This window comes from Ascaphus truei, chromosome 6 (genome assembly GCF_040206685.1).
Source record: "Ascaphus truei isolate aAscTru1 chromosome 6, aAscTru1.hap1, whole genome shotgun sequence".
Classification (NCBI taxonomy): Eukaryota; Metazoa; Chordata; class Amphibia; order Anura; family Ascaphidae; genus Ascaphus; species Ascaphus truei.
The window spans coordinates 82,283,212-82,308,608 of NC_134488.1; positions in this window are offsets into that span (position 1 = coordinate 82,283,212).

A 25,397-nucleotide genomic window follows, 5' to 3' on the forward strand; every position below is an offset into this window, starting at 1 on the left:
TAAAGCTGGTTAGAAGTAATTGGTGCCCTAACTTTCTTGTTCGTGTCTCATTTGTAGGTGTCGGTTCCAGATTTTGAACAGATGTAAGCAGTTGGATGTTGACAGGGACCTGCACAGAACTTGCACCTACTGTACCGGTATCATCCAGAACTGGGGAATGAAGAACTGATGACTCAGGAGAAAAAGTAGCAGCATGTAAATATCCATCCTCAGATGGGGTAAAGTGGAATTGTTGTTCTCTTGCTGTCATTCGCAACTGATTTGCTTGGCTTACATTGAGAACTAGTGCTTGTAATGTCCTGTTTACATTTTTGATTTCTTTAGGAACTTGGATGATGACTTTATGAATTTGTGACATTTGTGATATTGACCTTTCATGCATCCTTTCATTCAGTGATATCATCCTTTCAAGCACTGACATCATTTCTGAATGGCGACGATTTTCTTCACCGAAGATTCGTTCTTCAGAAGCTGCAATAGCTGAGTAGGTGTCATGAGCAGGAGGACTTGAATGCTGTGTTAATCCAGGAGTGTCAACATCTTCATGGTCACTTGAGTGAATTTGTGCTTGAGTGGCAACATCTGGTTCTACAAATAAACAAAGACATTATGAACTGCCATGGAAATTTCACTTGTTTTTCATTATAATGATAGTTGTTCTCATAGTGGAACACATAACATGTTTCCATAAGTTTTAATTTGTGTCCAATTAAAAGATGATGCTTGAAGTAACAATGATGTTTCGACTCAGTGTGAAAGAAGAATGAATGAAAGGTTGTTGTAACCTCACAACTCCTAGCTGATAGTTTACAACACACACAATACATGTTGTCAGGAAACACTACATCTTCTGTGACAATAACTGATGTGAATTTCATTACAGTACATGTGAAAGGCATTTATTTTGCATGGCAAATGAAATTCTACAAATGTACACATTAGATGTGCTACATCTCTTACACTCACCTTCCATGCTTGATGATGACCTTGATGAGACAGGTGATGAGACATGTTCAAGAACTGCAGGAGCAACTATATAGAAGAATAACATCAGAATGTTATTAAAACGTGTACATAATTAACATGAAGTTTGTGTAGTGGGAGTATTTTTGGCTAAATATCAGCATGACATAACGAAATGACAATGATATGGTTCTGCCAACCTGTACATTATCCATCTTAACATAAATGTACATGTCAACCTAATTGGCACATTTATTTTAAACACCATACAACATACAATGTTCATGCAGGAATGCGTTGTAAAATTAAGTGTTCTGTTGTACATACACTGCATATGTTGTGTAGTAATCTAACAATAATAATGTACATCACTACCATGACAGCAAAGTTGACTCTGCTTTTAATTCAATACCTAATTGTGGAAATGTGAAGGAATGTTTTTAGTGATCTGTGTGAACATTTAAGAGAAGCAGGTGTAGCGCTCAATGTGGCTGACACTCATCAACACATGCAGTGTGTCGCTCACAGATGGTACTGTTGTGATAAGGTGGCGTATCTATAAGGTAAAAAGAAGATATGAGTGAACGAATGACTAACGTATGTTTTCATATATAGTGGCCTGGTGGGTGAAAGTATTCAGATAATTACCATTTCAAATTAATGTGATTAACTTCTGTTCACCTTGTCAGCTTGTAACAACTGTAGTCCCTCCCCCAAGACGTGACACCACCATGACCTTTTATTTGGTTCTACCACCTGTAGGCCGTCCCTCAAGACTTGACCCTACCATGACCCTGTGATCTGGCTTTATGCCCGACCCCACCCCCTCTGTTCACCTCTATGCTGTGATTACATATTAATTGCAGCTGGTTTCACACACCGATACATGAGCGGAAAAAAAATATGAAGTGAGCTACATATGAACACAATTAAATACCATATGGTACATGTTCCTATTTATGCTCTCATTATACTACATGAAGCGAAAAAAGAGCTTTAATAAAACATAACGAAATGTGTTTGTGCAAATTACTTATGTTCGCCTTTGAATGCACAAACTTCCATGCAAGACTTGATTAGGCAGTAATGGCCTGTTTATAGGTAAAACATACATTATGACTAATTTATATATATATATATATATATATATATATATATATATATTGATTAGGCAGTAATGGCCTGTTTATAGGTAAAACATACATTATGACTAATATGTATATATATGTATGTATATATATGTATGTATATATATGTATGTATATATATGTATGTATATATATGTATATATATATGTATATTGACACATACATGAAAAAGTGAATTAGGCATTTGTGTGCAGAGACACAGTATAACGAAGTTATACATTACTGTGACAAAGAATGAGTGCGGATGTGCTTTGTGGTTATGCATGTTAACCCATTGTTTGTACAAAGATTCACACATACATTCAGCTTTCAACTATAGGGCAAACATGTTTAATGCTTTGTAAGGTAGAAGGATGCAGTGTGTGTTATTTGGAAGATCATTACACATAATACCTTCATGCTGGTCAAGTTGTGTATGTTTACTCATAATGACGTCATCCACGATAGCTGAGCCAATACATGTTTCCAAGCACACACAACACACACATTATTTTTTTCTTTTTGTAGGACAACTAGATATAAATATAGATAGATAGATATATAGCGAGAGAGAGACATATATACAGATATATATATATATATATTTGGCTATGCTAACTGTATATTGGGAAGAAAGTATAAGTAGCAGCAGAAATATAGATAAGAACTGTAACCTACGACACGCCTAGTACAGTAACATTTGTCACCTGGTGGAAATGGAGCCGAATAAATTCCGATATCTCTGTCCCCTGGCAAAACATCCACTACGACAGGAAGAAATTTTTCCCGCATCTGCTCCTCCAATGGAGTTAAGATTAGACCTTGTGCTGGTGGCCCACCTCCTGTGCAGAAACATGTATCCGATTTTTTTCTTTAAGTTTGCCCTGATATCATCGAATCTCTTGCGACAATTCGCCCGGTCTCTGGCATGATTCCCACACGCAGACACAGCCACTGTTATTTGATCCCACATTTCATTTCTGGATGCTGAACTTGTCCGCCCTTGAAATACATACAAAATATATGACGTTAATTATTATTAGAAAAAACAATCAGTTTCCTAAACTGCTACCTGTTCCAAGAGATACCAAACATGCTGGTTTAGGTGGACTATGTGTACCACATGAGCATTTACGTGGAAACATACAAATGTAAGGAAGCTTGCATGAATATTTTATGAACTTTGGCAAACTTTTAAGACTGATTGTTATGGTCGTTCTAAAGCATGAAGGAATATGTGTGTAACAATTAACTTTAATTGATAGATATTATAGAATAATATTTTCATATTAAGACATCTCACATGACCTAGGATAACATGTCTTTGAAATATCAATGCAAAGATAGACTTACCTAGTAAATGGCCATACAGAGAGTCATAGTGCTCCAAAATCCCTGTGACAAGAACTCTGTTTTCCTCTTCATTGAACCGAGGATTACGTGGCCGTTCCAGACGTTTCTTCCGAACACGTGCAGGCCCAGAGTTTGGCTGCTGCTGACTGGACTCTCCTTCTTCCAATGGAAAAGACTCCAAAAGCGGGCCACCAGCAACCACCCCACCACCAGACACACCAGCAGCACCAGCAACAGACACCCCAGCAGCACCAGCAACAGACACCCCACCAGCAACAGACAGCCCAGCAGCACCAGCAACAGAGCCACCATCAGCACTCGCACTCCCAGCAACACCAGTCGCACTCGCAGCAACAGCACTCCCCTGAAACCTACGTTCACTCAGACGCGTACTCACACGACTACCAGTACCACTCACACCAGCATCACTCTTCCCACGCCTTGCGGCCATACCTCTAGTATTCACAAAGAACAGAAAATAAATTTAAAGACAATCGCACTGAACACTTACAAAGTGAAAACAAGACAAAGATGTTAACAAAACAACACAGGACAAACCTCTCACAATACACAACAACTCTCTCAGTCAATATGAAATATGTAAATTGGCCAGCTCTGTGTGTCTCTCTCTCTCTCTCTCTCTCTCTCCCAACAACACAGAGAATGAATAAAAATACACGCTGCCTTTAAATGGGCCGCTCAATCCAAAACATGCTTGCTTCGGCAGATTCAGCAAGAAGTTTCATTGGCGAACCTAACACCACCCCGCCATGCACGCCGATAAACCTGTGTGTGATTGGCAAATCATCGGCAGAGTGGGAGCAAATGCTGTTGGCTTGATTCGGAAGGAATTCGGCACTTATTGCAAACGGAGAGGGAAAATCGGCAGAATCATGCCGATAAGGTACACTTGGCGATTGCACTTTTTTGGCGCTTACTGCATAGAGCCCATAGACTGGGGCAATGAGATTAACATCACAACAAAAGAAAATAGGTTTTTGGGGATGCTTAAAGACAATTATATAACCCAAATGATTGAGGAACCAACCAGGAGAGGGGCAGTACTGGATTTGGTAATATCAAACAATGCAGAAGTAATAACAAATATTTAAGTCCTGGAACATTTGGGTAACAGTGATCATAACATGGTATCATTTGAAACAAATGATCAAAAAACAAATTACTTGGGTTCAACAAAGACCTTAAACTTTAAAATGCAGATTTTAATAAACTGAGGTCCAATCTACAAGTAATACATTGGGATGATGTTTTTGCAGGGAAAAATGTAGAAGATAAATGGCAGTCTTTAAAACATTGTTTGAAAAGCACACTCATCAGTGTACACTACCGACACGTTTTATTGAAGCACGGCTAGCACCACAAGCCGGGGGATGCCCCGGCGTGCTAGCCGCACTCCCTCAGCGTGCCGCGCATAACCGATGCGCGGTCACGCGTCAATGGGTGCCTGCGCCCCCTGCACGCGCGTCCAGGGCTCCCCGCGATGTGGGGGACGGCGGAAGGGGGTTCCGGGGGACCCGGCGGACCCGGCAGCTGGAGGGAGAAAGCCCCGATCGGAGGGCGCTCCTCCGCTGCTTCGGCGCGCGCCCGGCACCCTCCGGCGCGCGCCAGGTTACTGCTGCGGCCGAGAACGGGCAAATGCTCGAATAAACTCGGCCGCAGCAGTATACCCTTGGGTAATAAGTATAAACAAAATAAGTCAAAACCGATGTGGCTAAATAAACAGGTAGGGGAGGAAATGGATAAGAAGAGGAAGGCATTTAGATTCTTTAAGTCAGAAGGGACGGAGACATCATATCAGAATGATAAGGAATGTAAACAAATTGCAAAAGGGCAATCAAATTAGCAAAAATGGATAATGAAAAAAGGATTGTGTGAGGATTTGCCATCCTGGCCGTCGCAGACCGTTTCCTCATCCCAACAAACCTTCCGTGACGGATACCCAGGATGCGCGGTTTCATGGTCCCAGTATACGCGCACGCGCTGACCTTGCGCACTCTGATCACCCGCCCGCGGATTTGGGTCTCGCCACCATCTCTCTCACAAGACGTGTACGTTCTGTCAGCCTCCCTGCTGACACGCGAGTCAAGCTCCGCCCCCGCTCTGGGAAAAGTCAGGACTGCCTGCGGAATGATGCACGTTCTCCGCTTCGCCCCCTGACCTCCGTGACACGTGCGGGTGGGCGTGCGACTGGTCCTGCACCCTCTTGTCCCAGGAATCGGCGTGGGAGTGATGCACGCTCTAAACTCCGCCCCCTTGCCTCCATGACATGCGCAGGATGGCGCGCGAGCAGTTCCACCCTCATCCCCGATCAGGCTGCATCATAGGGCACACCTGTGTGCAACAGCAGCCAATCGGTTCTTACTTCCTGGTTCCGCTCTGTCTGTCTATTGGAGGCTCCTCCTATTTATACCCTCAGTCTGCTACCATTCCTTGCTGTGCATAGTCATTGTGACGCCGTGCCTTGTCACATCCTTGTTCCTGAATCATTGCCTTGCCTTGTATGCTGATTAACCTCTTGTTGCCTGAACCCTGCTAGCACCTTTGACTCCGCTTCTTTCCACTCCTGATCTAACTTGTACGACCATTCTCCTGTTTCCAGTCCTGACCCTAAAAGGTTCTTTAAGTACCTTAATAACAAAAAAATGAGAAAAGAAAATATAGGACCCGTTCTGTGTGAGATGGGCAGGCAGATTATTGGAGATAATGAAAAAGCAGAGATATTAAACAAATGCTTTGCGTTTATCAGAGTAGAATCAATTCAATACTAGTGCAACAGGAGGAAGCCACAACCTCCATATTAATGAACAATTTGTTAACTGAGGAAGAAGTTCATAAGCGACTTGAAAATTTTAAGTAAACAAGGCACCTGGCCCCAATGGTATACAACCAAGAGTTCTCTAGGAGTTAAGTTCAGTAATAGCCAAACCATTGCATATAATATTCAAGGACTCCATTTCCACAATCTCAGTACCACAAGATTGGCGTAAAGCAGATGTGGTGCCTATATTTAAAAAGGGAGCTAGATCACAACCGGGGAATTACAGACCTGTAAGCCTAACTTCAATAGTGAGGAAACTACTTGAAGGTTTAAAGCTGCAGTTCAGGCAATATCCTGCATGTGTGGTTTTTTTTTTAATAAATCAGTTCTGTACTGAGAAAATACTTGTAGCATTTTCTTTTTTTTTTAAAACAACTTTGAAAGACAATTTTTAATGTATTCTAATGTAACAAGCATTTTTGTTTCTATAGCAACCCTTTAGAAAGGCACAACCCCTTCCTTTTCTGTAACAGGCTCTGGCACACCCCTTTGTCCGGCCCCCTCCACAGCCGTGGACGAGCACAAATGTATCAGTTATTGCCTGGTCACATGATCTTCCCCACAGAACTGTCAGAGCAGCATCAGCAGCACCAGAAAAGTAGATTAGCTCAGAATTAATTAATTAAACCTTATTCCATTGCACGTGTGTAGTTAATGTTAAATATTAACAACTCACTTAAAATCAAGTCTGTATATATCATACTGTAAACAATATGTATATTAATTTTGTGTGTATGTGAATGTGTACAATTCAATGTGTGTGTTATTAAAATTAATAATGGCATGTTCTTGTATAGCGCTGCTAGTTTTATATTGCACTTTACAGAGACATTTTGCAGGCACAGGGCCCTGCGGAGCTTAGGTGTGTATGTATGTGTGTGTATGATATAGATATATATGCACACGCATGCATATACATGCGCATGCGCACACATGTACATGCGCACACGCACACATACATGCGCACACATAAACATGCGCACGCGCACACATATATATGCGCACACGCACACATATACACACACACATGAACATGCGCACACACACATATACACGCACACATAAACATGCGCACACATAAACATGCGCACACATACATAGACACGCGCACCCACAGTGTGTATGTATATGTTTGTACATATTTATGGAATTGCTTGAGGAAGAGAGGAAAACACTTGAAAGCTTGTCTCATGACTCAAATTGTTGGTCCAAATAAAAAAAGGTATCAACAAATACTGAAGAACTCATATATTCTGGTATGTATGTATGTATGTATGTATGTATGTATGTATGTATGTGTATATATATATATATATATATATATATATATATATATATATATATATATATATAGTGGTTGACAAATCACCAAAAAATCTACTCGCCACACAAAAAAATCTACTCGCCACCTAGTACCAAACGTGTGCTGCTTGAGCCAATATTTACTCGCCCGGGGGTTAAATCCACTCGCCCGGGGCGAGCAAATGTATAGGTTTGTCGAACACTATATATATATATATATATATATATATATATATATATATATATATATATATATACTGTACACATGTAAAGGTATCAGTACCGTGTTAGCCGAGCTTCAATAATCAAAAATAAATAGATGATACCGTTCTGTGGCTAACAAAATGCTTTTATTTGTGCGAGCTTTCGAGATACCCTGATCTCTTCTTCCAGCGATGTTACAATGAATGAAGCAAGCAAAAGGTATACTTAAAAACAGTGTCTCTTGGAATGTTATCTGTGCTAGTCCTTCCCCCGGTGTGGATGTGTTTTATGGCTGGAGGTGTCAAAAGGTTCCTGAAAGCAAGTGATGAAAGAGTGTGTATGTGTATCAGTGTGAATAAAAATGAATGGAGAGCCCACAGTATATACAGTGCTTTACAAAAGGTGTGTGTGGAGTGGGAGTGGATATAAATGGTGTGGGTGGGTGTGGAAATGTGAGAGTTAGTAGCACAACTAAAAGTGTGTGTGGGGTGTTTTTCCACATAGTATCCACACACACTTTTAATGTGTGTAGGGAAAATATTGGATGACCTCACTAATCTAGTAAAAAAAAGCCAGATATAAATGAGTGAGGGAGAGCATGGGTGACGGAGAGGGTGGGTGGGTGAGGGTGGTGGGTGATGGTGAGGGTGGGTGGGTGGTTGACAGTGAGGGTGGGTCGGTGGTTGACAGTGAGGGTGGGTGACGGAGAGGGTGGATGAGTGATGGAGAGGGTGAGTGGGTGAGGGAGAGGATGGGTGATGGTGAGGGTGGGTGGGTGGTTGATGGTGAGGGTGTGTGACGGAGCGGGTGGGTGGGTGACGGAGAGGGTGGGTGGGTGACGGAGAGGGTGGGTGGGTGACAGTGAGGGTGGGTGACTGAGAGGGTGGGTGGGTGACTGGGTACTTGTGGTGACACACTAGTATATATAGAGAAAAAACATTGAGGTAGGGTCCCTCAATTGAACTGGTGCTACAGAGCTTTTAACCCACTCATAGGATAAGGTACTGAAAACTGGATCACATAATGTCCTGAATGAGTGTATGGAGCTGTAAACATTGAACCCTAGATGGAACAGAGTCTGGCCAGGATAAAGAGAGTTGTCTGGGTGAAGTCCTGAGACCCTCCCAGACCTCTCATGCTAATCCAGCAACTGAATGAGCCTGTGAACCTGGGGGAGCTCCCAATAAAATATTGAAGTACTCACAAATGTCCGTGTGTGTCCGGTTCTGTGTGCTCCTTTGCTGAGTGCAGACGAGACAAAATCACCTTATGCCGAGGGGGAGAGGTGAATCAGCGGGCACTACAATGCAGAAAAGGCTGCGGAGGCTGGACTGAGCTATAAAAAGATTCTTTATTCGAACATGGATAAAAACAAGAGGAGGGGAGACATACCTCTGCTCCTCTAACGCGTTTCACCCAAGAATTGGGCTTTCTCAAAGAGGAACATTACTCGTGCACGGTCTACTGAAATACCAGAAGTAAACCGGACTTGACGTCACTCAGCCAATGAGAAGCAAGTATTCCCCAGATGGCATGATGGGAAACTGCACTCGTGGCTGAAGGAGGGAAACAGTGTTATACATATTGCTGAGAAGGATATTTTACAAAACACACGACATGCCCATATTACAAATGTAAAGATACATAAAATAATTGCTGTAACTCAATTTTTTGTAACTCAATTTTTCTACTGTCAAGGTACAAGAACACCGTATTGATCCAGGATGTCCTCACATAGTATTTACATTGTCAATAATGTGAAGAGAGAACTGTGTTGGAATAGGGAAATTTGTTAGAAAAAAGATTTCTTTTACTGGTATATAAACAATATTTTTTATATATAAATACATATGACCAATGTTTTTCAAGATGACTTAATTTGGTTGTAGTTGGCATGCTGTGGGTGAGTCACACAGGTGAACAATATTTACAAAGGTTCCCAGTGACAAGAATGGAGGACGTGATTAAATTTTAAAGATAACATTTTAAAGAAAACATTTTAAAGAAAATGTTTTATCTCCCAGTCGACATTGATTCCTTGGGGTGTCATGGTGCCCATTGTGAAGATCCAGAACATTTCCTTTTGGTTCAGGATGCTCTGAAGATCCCCACGTCTAACTGGGAGTGGAACTTGTTCTATCCCACTAAAAGTGAGAAGATCTAACTTCCCTTGTGGACTTTCCAAAAAATGTCTTGCCACTGAGAACCTTTGGTCTTTGTTTTTTATACTTCTGATGTGTTCCATTATACGAAGTTTTAATGGACGTATTGTTCTCCCTATGTAGCTCATCCCACAACCACATGTCAAGATATATATCACATAGTTGGTATTGCATGTAATAAAACTCCTCAATCTGATTTTGTTTTTGTTAATTTTTGAATGCATTAGTTTAATAGATACAAACTTTACAAAAACCACACTTGAAGAAACCTGTCGGTGGAACAAAACCCCTAGTCTTTGTGTGAGGGTTTGTATATATACTGGGTGAAATATAGTTTGACAGGGTTTTGGCTTTTTTGAAAACAAATTTTGGTAATTCTTCAATGTATGGTTTTAGTTTAGTGTCTAAAGTCAGGATATTGCAGTGTCTAGCTACAATGGAGCGAATGGAGTTAGCTTGTCAACTATGTTGTGTGACAAAGTATAATGGTGTTTGAGCTTTCCCACAATCTGATTTTTTCTGTTTTTTTCAACAAGTTTGTACGTGGAGTATAAAAGCATGCTCGAAGGCTTTCTGTAAGTCCAATTTGCAGTATCCCCTATTGCAGAATCTAGTGGCAAGTTTTTGTGATCGTTTCACAAATTGGTCTGTGTCTGAACAAATGCGTTTTAGCCTCAAAAATTGTGCTTTTGGTATGCCTTTGATTAGGGGGCGGGGGTGGCCACTATCCGCTTTAAGAAATGTGTTCCTGGAATTCAACTTCCTAAAAATATCAGACTGAATACACTGACATGAGTCAATGTATAACAATAGGTCCAAATATTCAATTTTTTGATGGTGATAAGGAAAAGTAAAATGTAAATTATAATCATTATTATTTAAATGGTCCACAAACTCCGTCAGGGACCTTGTGTCACCTTCCCAAATCAAAAACAGATCATCAATGAATCTCCGATAAAAAGTGATGTTATTACGGAAAGGGTTTGTGTGACTAAAGATGTGCATGTGCTCCCAGTACCCCATAAATAAATTTGCGTATGAAGGTGCAAATGAAGTGCCCATTGCTGTGCCTCGTGTCTGTAGATAATAAATGGTGTCGAATAAAAAATAATTGTGAGTGAGTAAGTACAAAATGGATTCAAGAATGAATGTGATTTGTGCTGGTGATAAAGACGAGTGATTAAGAAAGTGTTGTACTGCTGCAATACCTTGTGAGTGGTGAATAACTGTGTAAAGGGACATGACATCTAAAGTGACCCATAAATAGTTGGGGGACCAAGTGAGAGTTGAAAGTAAATTAAGTAAATCAGTGGAATCTTGAAGGTATGACGGAAGTTTGTGGACCAGTGGCTGTAAAAAAATATCAATGTATCTGGATAGTCCATCTCCCAAAGATCCAATACTCGTCCAGGAGGGTCGACCAGAGATTTATGGATCTTTGGGAGATGATGAAAAATGGGGTTGACTGGGTTCTGGACGAACAGAAAACTTCTCTCTTTCTCGCTCAATACCTATAGAATAACGCCAAAGTCAAGAATATTTTTTAACTGTACTAAAAATACATCAGTAGGATCAGATTTTAGGGTTTTATATGAACTTCTATCCTGTAATTGTCGTAACGCTTCCATCTTGTATTTAACATTATTCTGTATCACAATTGCACCCCCCTTATCGGCATTCTTTATGACCAAGTTTTTATCCATGTTCGAATAAAGAATCTTTTTATAGCTCAGTCCAGCCTCCGCAGCCTTTTCTGCATTGTAGTGCCCGCTGATTCACTAATATAAATACATAAATATACAGTAATATATATATATATATATATATATATATATATATATATTTATTTATTTATAGCAACTGTAAAGATTATACATACATGCATGCATACATACATACACACACACACACACTATATATAACACACACACACACACCACCTCGCTGCCACCACTGCTCCTGGACACAACCCCCTCCCCCCCCCCTCCGTGGCCGCGCAACCCCCCTCCATCTCCCGCCTGGGCAGGCAGGCAGCCACGGTGATCTTGGCAGAAGGGGGACACATCACCCACTCCCCCCTCCCCCAACCTGGCAGCCGCGCAACCCCCATCCATCTCCTGCCCAGGAAGGCAGCCACGGTGATCGGGGCAGAAGGGGGACACATCACCACCCACATCACCCTCAACCCCTTCCCCCCACCCTCAACCCCCAACCCCCCTCCATCTCCCGCCCGGGCAGGCAGGCAGCCACGCTTCCCCCCCCCCCAGTGGTCATGCAACCCCCCTCCATCTCCTGCCTGGGCAGGCAGGCAGCCACGGTGATCGGGGCAGAAGGGGGACACATCACCCGCTCCCTCCTCCCCCAACCCAGCAGCCGCGCAACCCCCATCCATCTACCGCCCAGGCAGGCAGGAAGGCAGCCACGGTGATCGGGGAAGAAGGGGGACACATCACCCGCTCCCCCCTCCCCCAACCCGGCGGCCACGCAACCCCCATCCATCTCCCGCCCAGGCATGCAGGAAGGCAGCCACGGTGATCGGGGCAGAAGGGGGACACATCACCACCCACATCACCCTCAACCCCCTCCCCTCACCCTCAACCCCCAACCCCCCTCCATATCCCACCCGGGCAGGCAGGCAGCCACGCTTCCCCCCCAGTGGTCGTGCAACCCCCCTCCATCTCCCGCCTGGGCAGGCAGGTAGCCACGGTGATCGGGGCAGAAGGGGGACACATCACCCGCTTCCCCCCCCCAGCAGCCACGCAACCTCCCTCCATCTTCTGCCTGGGCAGGCAGGCAGCCACGGGGATCGGGGCAGAAGAGAGACACCACACATCGGCAGATCGGGAGCGAGCACACGTCACTGGGAGACTCATGAATATTCATGAGCTTCCACTGACTGACAGAAGCAGATGAAATACATTCCCCATATGTAAAGATGTCACCAAATTTCACAGATCAATACATGTAGAACGAATTGACTGGCAGCTAAGCAGTTCTTTAGGTAACTAGAGATTGCCCACATGAAACTATTGAAGTAAAAAAATAAATTTAAAAAAAAAGACTGAACTGCAGCTTTAATACGGGATAATATTCAGTAATACCTAATGGAAAACAAAATCATTAGTAATAGTCAGCATAGATTTATGAAGGATAGATAATGCCAAACTAACCATATTTTTTTCTCTGAGGAAGTAAGTTAGAATTTAGACCAGGGTAATGCAGTTGATGTGGTCTACTTAGATTTTGCAAAGGCTTTTGATACGGTTCCACATTAGGTTGGTGTACAAAATAAAGCAAATTGGACTCAGTAATAATGTATGCACCTGGATTGTATTGTATGTCTTTATTTATATAGCGCCATTAGTGTACATAGCGCTTCACAGTAGTAATACATGTGGTAATCAAATAAATAACAGATAATATAAATAACAGATCATGGGAATAAGTGCTTTAGACATAAAAGTAACATTTCGGAAGAGGAGTCCCTGCCCCGAGGAGCTTACAGTCTAATTGGTAGGTAGGGAGAACGTACAGAGACAGTAGGAGGGAGTTCTGGTAAGTGCGTCTGCAGGGGGCCAAGCATTATGTATCGTGTTTAGAATATCCACAGTGCTATTTATATGCTTCTTTAAGCAAGTGTGTCTTAAGGTGGGTCTTAAAGGTGGATAGAGAGGGTGCTAGTCGGGTACTGAGGTGAAGGGCATTCCAGAGGTGTGGGGCAGTCAGTGAAAAAGGTTTAAGGCGGGAGAGGGCTTTAGATACAAAGGGGGTAGAAAGAAGACATCCTTGAGAAGAACGCAAGAGTCTGGATGGTGCATACCGAGAAATTAGGGATGAGATGTAAGGAGGGGCAGAAGAATGTAAAGCTTTAAAAGTGAGGAGAAGAATGGAGTGTGAGATGCGGGATTTGATCGGAAGCCAGGAGAGGGATTTCATGAGGGGAGATGCTGAGACAGATCTAGGAAAGAGTAGAGTGATTCTGGCAGCAAAATTTGTTGAAGGATAGACAACAAAGGGTTGTCATAAATGGAACTTTTTCATGTTGGGCTAAAGTCGTGAGTGGAGTACCTCAGGGATAGGTACTAGGACCCCTGCTTTTTAACTTGTTTATTAATGACCTTGAGGTTGGCATCGAGAGCAAAGTCTCCATCTTTGCTGATGATACTAAATTGTGTAAGGTAGTAAAATCAGAGCAGGATGTAATTTTTGTCCAGAAGGACTTGAAGAGACTGGAAATGTGGGCAGGTAAATGACAGATGAGATTTAATATAGGTAAATGTAAGGTTATGCATTTGGGATGCAAGAATAAAAAGGTGACTTACAAATTAAATGGGGATAAATTGGGGGAATCCTTGATGGAGAAGGATTTAGGAGTGCTTGTAGACAGCAGGATTAAAAATAGTGCCAAAAGTCATGCAGTTGCTGCAAAGGCAAACAAGATCTTATCTTGGATTAAACGGGCAATGAATGGAAGGGAAGTAACATAATAATGCCACCTTAACAAAGCATTAGTAAGACCACACCTTTAATATGGAGAACAATTTTGGGCATCACTTCTTAGAAAATACATTCTGGAACTAGAGAGAGTGCAGAGAAGAGCCACCAAATTAATAAAGGGGATGGACAATCTAACTTATGAGGAGAGGCTAGCTAAATAAGATTTATTTACATTAAAAAAGAGGCGTCTAAGAGGGAATATGATAACTACTGTATATATTCGGGGACAGTACAAGGAGCTTTCAAATGAACTGTTCATCCCAAGGGCAGTAAAAAAGACTCATGGCATCCCTTTAGGTTGGAGGAAAGGAGATTTCACCAGCAACAAAGGAAAGGGTTCTTTAGAGCAAGTGCAGTTAAAATTTGGAATTCATTACCCATGGAGACTGTGATGGAAGATACAATAAATTTGTTAAAAAAAAGGTTGGACATCTTTTTAGAAAGGAAAGGTATACAGGGATATACCAAATAAGTATACATGGGAAGGATGTTGATCCAGGGATTAATCTGATTGCCAATTCTTGGAGTCAGGAAGGAATTTATTTTTCCCCTTATGAGATATCATTGGATGATAAGACTCTGGGATTTTTTTGTTTGCCTTCCTCTGGATCAATAAGTATTTATAGATATAGGATAAGATAGATCCAATGCCATCAAAACAATAAGAAATTAAAAACAAAGCAAGAAGTAAACAGAAATAACTTACCATCAATTAATCCAATCCAAAATCAATTACACAATACTGCCTTTGCAATATTTCTAGGCTGGGTAGGTTTATCACAAATGATATTCTTTATTGGCTATATGCTAACCTGCCCGGCCTAGAAATATTGCAAAGCAAGTATAAACCAACCTCACACTGATGATACCCATCAAGGTTGAAACATGTATGTGAGTGGTTTGACTTGCTTTGCTAGTCCCATGCTGTGTTTAAAAGCTTTGTGAACGGTGATGCATCTGCTTAAACGGGCTCCATGTGTATGGATATTACAGGCAAAAGGTGACACATTGTGTGCTCATTTGCATGTAATTTCCCAGAATCCCTTGCTGCAGTGGGAGCACTGTATGCTAGGTTATAATGGTTGAAAGGCAGGGGTGCAGATCTGTCTAAGACATGTGAATGTGCTCACAAGTGATATTCTTTATTGGCTATATGCTAACGGTGGAGTTTTTGTTGTTGCCTTTTTTAGCCACCATAACTTAAACTGTAATGGTAAACCTACCCAGCCTAGAAATATTGCAAAGCAAGTATAAACCAACCTCACAATGATGATACCCATCAAGGTTGAAACATGTCTGTGAGTGGTTTGACTTTCTTTGCTAGTCCCATGCTGTGCTTAAAAGCTGTGTGAACAGTGATGCATCTGCTTAAATGGGCTCCATGTGTATGGATATTCCAGGCAAAAGGTGACATGTGCTCATTTGCATGTCATTTCCCAGAATCGTTTGCTGCAGTGGGAGCACTGTATGCTAGGTGATAATGGTTGAAAGGCAGGGGTGCAGACCTCTCTAAGACATGTGAATGTGCTCACAAGTGATATTCTTTTTATAGATAGATACTGTAATCTTCAGCCCTTTTCGATTGACTTGCTAGATGAGGCCTCCATACCTCATTAACAATACCTTTGAGTGATTTTAGGGCTTTCTAGGCCCTTGTGTCTTAAGAAGATCCTAGGTAACCATAATGGCAGTTTGCACTCAATGGAGTAATGAAAAAAAAATTAAGATCACTTAACGATCAATGAATAGGGTCACCATCCTCTTCGGTGTCTAGGCACCCGGTACTAAACCAAGAAAGAGCAAATGCCCAACAATAGAAAAATGTAAATACAAATATAATCCAAGGTCTAATTTAAATACTCTCCCCACAAAACATCAACATCAACATCAAAACATCAATATCAATCCAAGAAAATCCAGGGTGATGAGGACTCCTCAACTTGTTTGCAGAATCTTTCCTGCTGTTCTTTAATTTTTCTTCTGGATTTCTTGTTATCTTCCTGAGTCACTGGATGTGCCCTCTCCATTGAATTCCAGTTTTATGGGAGGGCCATTTTATATAGCCATTGCATAACATCTGAAAATGAATGCCTGTTGGCCAAATAATTGACATTAATAGATAGGGTGAAAATGGGTTTCAGCAACTCATCTGATTGATTTCTGAAACAGGCCACAAATGTTACCTTCCCCCCTTGTCAGTGTCCCTGATTCTACCAATGAGTCTTCTTCTGGAGTTCTCATGTTGTGAGGAGGATATTCTGTTGTTAATTGCGAAAGTGAAAAACAAAGTTAACTAAATTGGTGCTTGGTCTTCTCTAAGGTGGTTATCCATTACATAGTTAAAAAAATATATATAGAGAGAGCAAATAAAATTTAACAAGTAAGAGGTGTGTTTCCTTATTATCGTTTTTGTGACTTGTTTCCTACCCCTTAAAGTTTAAAGGTAATCAACTTTCAGTCTTTTAAAAGTGCTTCTTTGTGCACAACTCTTTATATCCATGCTCCCAGATAGGTTTTACCTCCAGAAAACCTTGCAGATGTATTTATGTTCTAGAAGCTAATAACCAATTTGGTTGAATTATCCATCAAGAAGAAAAGAGCAAAGAAAACCGCACAATGTTGTCAATCATATATTTTGAAATAAAACAAGAAACACATCCACACTTACAGTGTAATAAAAAGCCACTATATCACTGTCGTGGGTAGTTTGTAGGTATAAATATTTTGCTTTGTTTGTAGTCAATTAATTTATGGACAGAATAACTAGAAAACCTTTTTTCTAATTGTGGTGAGCAACCTCTGTTGTTACATTACTTGTGTATCCCTCTCACAGTAGCTAGAATTTACATAAAACATAACCCCAATGCATTTAAGAGCAAAATACACTTGTAAGTGTAATGTATCCCAGCATTTTTTTCTTTACAATGACATGCTTGTCAACCTCAATGCAATTTATTAAATTTTTTCACTGGAATTTACACTTGCTTTTACATCTTGACTTACATTTACATGTTGTTAGTTACAAGCTGCAGAGAAGCTGTATAAGAGCGATGTCATGAGAGCTAAATGCTAACCACAAACTATTATTTCCTAACCTATTTTTCACAGAAAAGTCAACGTAAAATATTAAAGCTCATTACAATTTCTATCTTCACTGGTGCAGATTCAATTTTCTTTAATTTTATTCAGATCTGCACTCAAATAATTTCTCATAGCTTGAAAGTGAAAAATATTCTTAGCAGTTCCTAAAATGGCATCCAAACATGACTGTTATGCAAGCTAAAATCAGGAAAGCTCTGGAAGAAAAGTTACTGTATAAATTGTTACCATATACTACTGTGTATATAAGATCACATTAATTTGTTTTCCAATTTTTTTTTTTCCATTATTGGGTCCTCTAGAGCAGAATCATTATATTTTCAACTCTGGTGAAGGTACCAGCTGCTCCCTCTTGGGGAAAAAAATGGCAGCAAAATCTCATAGGATCTGCAGGGTGACAGGAAGCTAGAACATCATCAGTTATTCATACAGTACTTTACATGCTATATAATCATATAGTCAAATATATATTTTTCATCAAAATATAATATATATAATACCATCGAATGCATTATTGTGATAGAAATCAATTTATAAATAAAAAAAACACACTAATAAACAGGAAACTATAAGGACAGGTGACAGGAGCAACAAGAGGAGACAGACAGAGGAACCGTAGAGCAGACAGAAAACAGCAGCACACCTGGTGGACAGAGAAAGAAACTGGGAGAGAGGGAGATTTAGGAAAATATCTCAGGGGTATTTCCTGACAATTTATCATCTGATATCTGACTCTAAAAGACTGTTCATGGTCCCAAGGTTCAGAAAAGTACCATGCACCCCAAAACTGGAACAATATACAGGAGACTCTCACAGCCACCACCAGTCTAAGTTCTTTCAAAACTAAAGCTGTCTCATATTTTAATCTGGTATCTAACTGTTACATACAGTATGCCTATACTGTGCATGCAATGTCTTGTATATTCTGTTCACTTATGTAACTATGTATTTGTAAACATGTATTATTTGTCATCATAGCTCTATGCCCAGGACATACTTGAAAACGAGGGGCAACTCTCAATGTATTACTTCCTGGTAAAACATTTTTATAAATAAATAAATAATCTGCATAAAAAGTCCAGAAATTTTACTTTAAAATCAGAAATACAATAGTCTCGAAACAATTATTTATCTGGCGCTAAGGACTTTAGAAAAAAAGGGGAGACTATATATAATCAAACCCAATGCCTCAAGTGTGTTCTGGAGTCATATTTTTCTCCGTGGATCATGTGCGATGGTTACATTTGAAAAAATAAATAAACAAAGAAATGCATAATGTAACACTTCAAGAATATATTCATATAAATAAAATTAAATGGAGAAAAAGTCTTGACTGTGCTTGTTTTTATACCAGTCACATAAAAATGTTCAAGACAATGTTGCAAAAGGTGAACAAGTACACACAAATTGTAGACCAATGTCGATCTTCCACTATAAGTGGTGATATATGCAAGTAGAAAAATTACCTGACATCATGAGGTTTAAAATTGGAATCTTACTCACAAGATGTACCTAGTATCAGAAAAGAGTAGCAAAAGAAGAGGAGTTATTTGTAGGTTTTCATGTCCTGGCTGGTTCATTTGATCCTCTGCAGACATGCTGCACTGCATCTCACATTGCCTAGCACAGGAGGGAATCTTGAGGGGATATATATATACAACTGGGAACACTACTAAATTGAAAGTCTGACTAACAAGGCTCTGGTTGTGCATGACGTCTTCTGCTCTCGCTCTCTTCATCACTTTGCTCTAACACAGGCCAGTAAAATTCAGAATAGCTTGTGGGACAACTCTTAAGTCCGATTGCAAGATCAAGCTGCAACAGGAAAAAAATAATCACTAACCTATGCTTTCCTTATTACAAATATGTAAACATCGCTGGTATCTCTCTCCCCTCTCCCCCACTCTCTTCATCCCTCTCCCCATTCCCTTTCTCCCCTCTTCCTCTACTCACCAAGAGATGTCTCAGAGAAGATCAAACAGAATCCTGGTAAGTGGCCCTGAGAGTGGGACTGTATCTCCCCCCCCCCCTATTTTGCTCACTTTCCCACTGTATGTCTTTCCCCCCATTCTGTCTCTCACACTCTTCCTATCTCTCTCCTCCAACTCTTTCTCTCTCTTTACCCCATCTCTTCCTCTCTCTCAACCACCTATTCCTCTCTCCCCCACCCTCACCCCCCCCCCCACAATACACATACAATACCCCCTACCCTCACAATACCTATTACACTAAATTAATAAACATCCTCAACTCACACTTGTACCTCTGAACAGCTATGTAGGAAACTTTACACCCAGGATGATTTTCTGCAATATAAATTTCTCCTCTCATGTTTTAATTCTGCTTTCTCTAGGGCAAACAACACTACTTTTCCTCACTCTTCAACACTCACAAAACCAATTCACACTGTCTTTAATATGTATTTGACTCCCTTCTCCGACCTTCTCCTCCCACTTCCCACCCTTCCTTCCTTTTTCCTCAAGCCTTTGCCAACTACTTTAAAGGCAATGTAGATGTTATCCACAAGGATATTCCTTCTGTCCCTTTACCTTCTTCTTGGCTTCTTGGCTTCTTCCACTCTTGACTCCTTTTCTCCTGTTCCAAACTCAAGGATTCTAAGCTTATCTTATGTTCTCCATATACCACATGCCCTATCGATCCTATTGCCTCATGCATTATCAGAACTCTTAGTCCTGTATTTATCCCCCACATCTTCAATTCCTCCTCATCCTCTAGAACTTTCCCCCTTCTTTAAGCAGTGGTTACGCCTATTTTAAAAAACAACCTTGACTCTACATGCCTAACTAACTACCACCTGTATCCCTCATACTGTTTGCTTCCAAATGGCTAGAATATCTTGTATTCTCCTGTATGATCACCTGTCTTCATTTACATGCCCTCCTGGATCCTTTACATTTTGGCTTTTGTACAGCTCACTCAACAGTCTGTGCTTCCTAAAGTATGCAATGACGGGGTCACTAACTCATTATGCTGGAATGAGGAGCATATGTGTGCTTCCAGCATACAAATAGTTAAACTCTTCCTAGAGAGGCTACATGCACCTGCAGATAAATAAGAAGGAAAGACTCCTGCGAGACTGCCGGTTTAAAAGTCAGGAAGTAGCACGCACAAGGAGTGTTGGCTTTTCCCCAGGAGGGTAGAGAGACTTCGCCAAGCCAGAAGGGCCCCGGCTGTTCTGGTACCACAGCCCTGCAGGAAGCAAGGCTGATGCGACCAGCTGGGACCTCCACCCAGGATAAAGACTGTAAAAGGCTGGGCACAGACTGCTCCCCAGAACCGGCATTCCTGATTGCTGTTGGAGCTACACGGAGACCCTGGGATAGGAATCCCCTACAAGAACAGATAAGATCTAAATAAGATTCTGCTATCTTTAAAGACTGTTTGTTTGCCTAGAATAGTGCAGGTTTTGGGCAGATAACCAGCTTAGCTGGTGGCCTTGCTAGAAAGGGCTGGAGTATGTTTAGTTAGTTTCCCTAAAGGGGATAGATGTTTCTTTTATGATTTGTTTTGCCTTTAAGGGACAGGGTATCCGTTCTTTAGTGTTATTGTGGACCAATAAAATCCGTGTAGTTAATGCTTAACACTGTGTATGACTCTTATTGACCCTGCCGTTAGGCCGCCTGCCACAGGTAGTCAGCAGTGGGATGCTACGACTCTGGTTGTATGTAGCTGAAGATAGGCCCTGAACCCAAGCAGAAAACCAACATTTTTGCTGAAGAAAGTGAAAATTGTATCTAACATGTTCTGAGTGTGAAGTCTTCCCCATTAGGTGTGAAAGGGTTGCTGTGCTGTGCTATGTAAAGCTGTTGCCATTAGCAAAGAGCTGAGTGTCAAGTTTGGCCTGTTGGGTGTGAAAGAAAGAGAAAATGGATTTGCGCAAAGATGTTGCACTAAGAAGAACCAAGAAGGTTTAAACATTGTAAAGTAATTACATTAATTAATACAACCACTAGGCAACACATAAATGAAAACCAGTAGCCAACAAAATACTTAACAAAAACACAAACCAATCTGTCCCCCAAAAAATTAACAAGCCATCACAATTCAAAACAATTTAATCTAAATAAACAGAAATAGAGAATATAACAGTCTATAGAATAAATACATTTGGCCAATGTGAGGGCCATTTTATATAGCCATTGCATAACATCTGAAAATGAATGCCTGTTGGCCAAATAATTGACATTAATAGATAGGGTGAAAATGGGTTTCAGCAACTCATCTGATTGATTTCTGAAACAGGCCACAAATGTTACCTTCCCCCCTTGTCAGTGTCCCTGATTCTACCAATGAGTCTTCTTCTGGAGTTCTCATGTTGTGAGGAGGATATTCTGTTGTTAATTGCGAAAGTGAAAAACAAAGTTAACTAAATTGGTGCTTGGTCTTCTCTAAGGTGGTTATCCATTACATAGTTAAAAAAATATATATAGAGAGAGCAAATAAAATTTAACAAGTAAGAGGTGTGTTTCCTTATTATCGTTTTTGTGACTTGTTTCCTACCCCTTAAAGTTTAAAGGTAATCAACTTTCAGTCTTTTAAAAGTGCTTCTTTGTGCACAACTCTTTATATCCATGCTCCCAGATAGGTTTTACCTCCAGAAAACCTTGCAGATGTATTTATGTTCTAGAAGCTAATAACCAATTTGGTTGAATTATCCATCAAGAAGAAAAGAGCAAAGAAAACCGCACAAGGTTGTCAATCATATATTTTGAAATAAAACAAGAAACACATCCACACTTACAGTGTAATAAAAAGCCACTATATCACTGTCGTGGGTAGTTTGTAGGTATAAATATTTTGCTTTGTTTGTAGTCAATTAATTTATGGACAGAATAACTAGAAAACCTTTTTTCTAATTGTGGTGAGCAACCTCTGTTGTTACATTACTTGTGTATCCCTCTCACAGTAGCTAGAATTTACATAAAACATAACCCCAATGCATTTAAGAGCAAAATACACTTGTAAGTGTAATGTATCCCAGCATTTTTTTCTTTACAATGACATGCTTGTCAACCTCAATGCAATTTATTAAATTTTTTCACTGGAATTTACACTTGCTTTTACATCTTGACTTACATTTACATGTTGTTAGTTACAAGCTGCAGAGAAGCTGTATAAGAGCGATGTCATGAGAGCTAAATGCTAACCACAAACTATTATTTCCTAACCTATTTTTCACAGAAAAGTCAACGTAAAATATTAAAGCTCATTACAATTTCTATCTTCACTGGTGCAGATTCAATTTTCTTTAATTTTATTCAGATCTGCACTCAAATAATTTCTCATAGCTTGAAAGTGAAAAATATTCTTAGCAGTTCCTAAAATGGCATCCAAACATGACTGTTATGCAAGCTAAAATCAGGAAAGCTCTGGAAGAAAAGTTACTGTATAAATTGTTACCATATACTACTGTGTATATAAGATCACATTAATTTGTTTTCCAATTTTTTTTTTTCCATTATTGGGTCCTCTAGAGCAGAATCATTATATTTTCAACTCTGGTGAAGGTACCAGCTGCTCCCTCTTGGGGAAAAAAATGGCAGCAAAATCTCATAGGATCTGCAGGGTGACAGGAAGCTAGAACATCATCAGTTATTCATACAGTACTTTACATGCTATATAATCATATAGTCAAATATATATTTTTCATCAAAATATAATATATATAATACCATCGAATGCATTATTGTGATAGAAATCAATTTATAAATAAAAAAAACACACTAATAAACAGGAAACTATAAGGACAGGTGACAGGAGCAACAAGAGGAGACAGACAGAGGAACCGTAGAGCAGACAGAAAACAGCAGCACACCTGGTGGACAGAGAAAGAAACTGGGAGAGAGGGAGATTTAGGAAAATATCTCAGGGGTATTTCCTGACAATTTATCATCTGATATCTGACTCTAAAAGACTGTTCATGGTCCCAAGGTTCAGAAAAGTACCATGCACCCCAAAACTGGAACAATATACAGGAGACTCTCACAGCCACCACCAGTCTAAGTTCTTTCAAAACTAAAGCTGTCTCATATTTTAATCTGGTATCTAACTGTTACATACAGTATGCCTATACTGTGCATGCAATGTCTTGTATATTCTGTTCACTTATGTAACTATGTATTTGTAAACATGTATTATTTGTCATCATAGCTCTATGCCCAGGACATACTTGAAAACGAGGGGCAACTCTCAATGTATTACTTCCTGGTAAAACATTTTTATAAATAAATAAATAATCTGCATAAAAAGTCCAGAAATTTTACTTTAAAATCAGAAATACAATAGTCTCGAAACAATTATTTATCTGGCGCTAAGGACTTTAGAAAAAAAGGGGAGACTATATATAATCAAACCCAATGCCTCAAGTGTGTTCTGGAGTCATATTTTTCTCCGTGGATCATGTGCGATGGTTACATTTGAAAAAATAAATAAACAAAGAAATGCATAATGTAACACTTCAAGAATATATTCATATAAATAAAATTAAATGGAGAAAAAGTCTTGACTGTGCTTGTTTTTATACCAGTCACATAAAAATGTTCAAGACAATGTTGCAAAAGGTGAACAAGTACACACAAATTGTAGACCAATGTCGATCTTCCACTATAAGTGGTGATATATGCAAGTAGAAAAATTACCTGACATCATGAGGTTTAAAATTGGAATCTTACTCACAAGATGTACCTAGTATCAGAAAAGAGTAGCAAAAGAAGAGGAGTTATTTGTAGGTTTTCATGTCCTGGCTGGTTCATTTGATCCTCTGCAGACATGCTGCACTGCATCTCACATTGCCTAGCACAGGAGGGAATCTTGAGGGGATATATATATACAACTGGGAACACTACTAAATTGAAAGTCTGACTAACAAGGCTCTGGTTGTGCATGACGTCTTCTGCTCTCGCTCTCTTCATCACTTTGCTCTAACACAGGCCAGTAAAATTCAGAATAGCTTGTGGGACAACTCTTAAGTCCGATTGCAAGATCAAGCTGCAACAGGAAAAAAATAATCACTAACCTATGCTTTCCTTATTACAAATATGTAAACATCGCTGGTATCTCTCTCCCCTCTCCCCCACTCTCTTCATCCCTCTCCCCATTCCCTTTCTCCCCTCTTCCTCTACTCACCAAGAGATGTCTCAGAGAAGATCAAACAGAATCCTGGTAAGTGGCCCTGAGAGTGGGACTGTATCTCCCCCCCCCCCTATTTTGCTCACTTTCCCACTGTATGTCTTTCCCCCCATTCTGTCTCTCACACTCTTCCTATCTCTCTCCTCCAACTCTTTCTCTCTCTTTACCCCATCTCTTCCTCTCTCTCAACCACCTATTCCTCTCTCCCCCACCCTCACCCCCCCCCCCCCACAATACACATACAATACCCCCTACCCTCACAATACCTATTACACTAAATTAATAAACATCCTCAACTCACACTTGTACCTCTGAACAGCTATGTAGGAAACTTTACACCCAGGATGATTTTCTGCAATATAAATTTCTCCTCTCATGTTTTAATTCTGCTTTCTCTAGGGCAAACAACACTACTTTTCCTCACTCTTCAACACTCACAAAACCAATTCACACTGTCTTTAATATGTATTTGACTCCCTTCTCCGACCTTCTCCTCCCACTTCCCACCCTTCCTTCCTTTTTCCTCAAGCCTTTGCCAACTACTTTAAAGGCAATGTAGATGTTATCCACAAGGATATTCCTTCTGTCCCTTTACCTTCTTCTTGGCTTCTTGGCTTCTTCCACTCTTGACTCCTTTTCTCCTGTTCCAAACTCAAGGATTCTAAGCTTATCTTATGTTCTCCATATACCACATGCCCTATC